The 1380-nt window shown below is 43.4% G+C and overlaps 1 non-coding gene across 1 annotated transcript; it reads left to right on the top strand.

Moving 5' to 3' along the window:
• Positions 1 to 814: 814 nt before the first annotated feature.
• Positions 815 to 921, top strand: LOC145038120 (small nucleolar RNA R71). Its single transcript, XR_013679187.1, has one exon. It is a non-coding gene; the product is annotated as a small nucleolar RNA R71 (small nucleolar RNA).
• Positions 922 to 1380: the final 459 nt, after the last annotated feature.

Raw genomic sequence — 1380 nt, 5'->3', positions numbered from 1 at the left:
CTTCCTTGGTTTTGGATCGGGCTGCTGTGGATCTTCTTCTAATGCCTCCAAGAACTCAGAGATGGCCTCTTCTTCAGTATCTATGGCCATTACATGAGATTGGGTCTTCATTTCAGGAGTCTTCGGGGACAGCTTCTCATGAACCAGAGTGGCTAGTTGACCAAGTTGTACTTCAAAGTTATTGATGGAGGCTTGCTGATTCTTTATTAAAGTTTGTTGTTCATTAATAGCATAATCAGTTGCATCGTGTCTATTTTCTGAAGTTTCCATAAACTTCATCAACATGGTCTCTAGATCGGGTTTCTTCTCAGCTGGTGGCTGCTCCTTTTGATAGAAGCCTCGACCTGTCTGCGTGTACTTCTCCTCTTTTTGCTTCTTATACTCTTCATATGGCAGCCACTCCTTCTTTGGTTTCCTCCAGTCTTCATCAAACTTATCCCCACTCGAGTAGCACACTTGAGCTTTTCTGTTCCCAAACTCATCTAAATTGCAGTCCTTGGTCAAGTGCGGACCACTACACCTCTCGCAACCCACTCTTATGGCATGAATTGAGTGGTCGATTTGTGTCAACCTCCGGTCCATATTATTTAGCATAGCCATCATGGCTGCTATTTCTTCAGTTTGGGCCCCTCCACCACCTTTGATTCCATCTTGCCTAGGGTTGTGGTATTCGCGAGAGTGTTTCGCGAATTCTTCAATTAATCCCTTGACTTCGCTCGGATTTTTCCTTGTAAGTGGTCCTTGAGAATCAAGGAGTTGTCTTGTCATCACGTTTACCCCATCATAAAATATTGATACCTCCTGTTGAAGGTTAAGGTCATGTTGAGGACAATTTCTTAACAACCCTTTGTAACGATCCCAAGCTTCGTAAAGTGACTCTCCCGGGTTTTGCTCAAAATTAGCTATTGCCTTATTGAGTTTAGCAATCTTGGATGGTGGACAATATTGATCTAAAAACTGCTCACGCATTTGAGCCCAAGTAGTTACGGTACCGGGTGAAAGTGCTTTTAACCAATCCTTTGCAGCTCCTTTAAAGGTAACGGGGAGCATCCTTAGCAAAATGGTGTCTCTGTTAATATTTGGGACATTGAAGTAATCGGCAATATCATTTACTTCATCTAAGTGTTTGAATGCATCCTCGTGATCCTTTCCATATAATGGGATATCCTTTACTGAGGAAAGGATATGTCCCTTTAGCTTGAATGTGGCAGTGGCAGGGATGGCAGGTTGTACTAAGCCTGGACCAACATCATCTCGAATTCTCTATCTGTAAGCTCCCATGGACATTTCCTCAATATTTTCCATCTCGTGCCTTGGCTCATTCTCGGGTTCACTCGTATGTTTTTCGAATTCGGGCTCGGTATCGTACTCGGATTCGGT

Source organism: Lactuca saligna, chromosome 3, assembly GCF_052625555.1.
Source record: "Lactuca saligna cultivar CGN05327 chromosome 3, ASM5262555v1, whole genome shotgun sequence".
Classification (NCBI taxonomy): Eukaryota; Viridiplantae; Streptophyta; class Magnoliopsida; order Asterales; family Asteraceae; genus Lactuca; species Lactuca saligna.
Note: the sequence above shows the minus strand (reverse complement) of the source record. Positions and strands in the feature narration are given on the sequence as shown.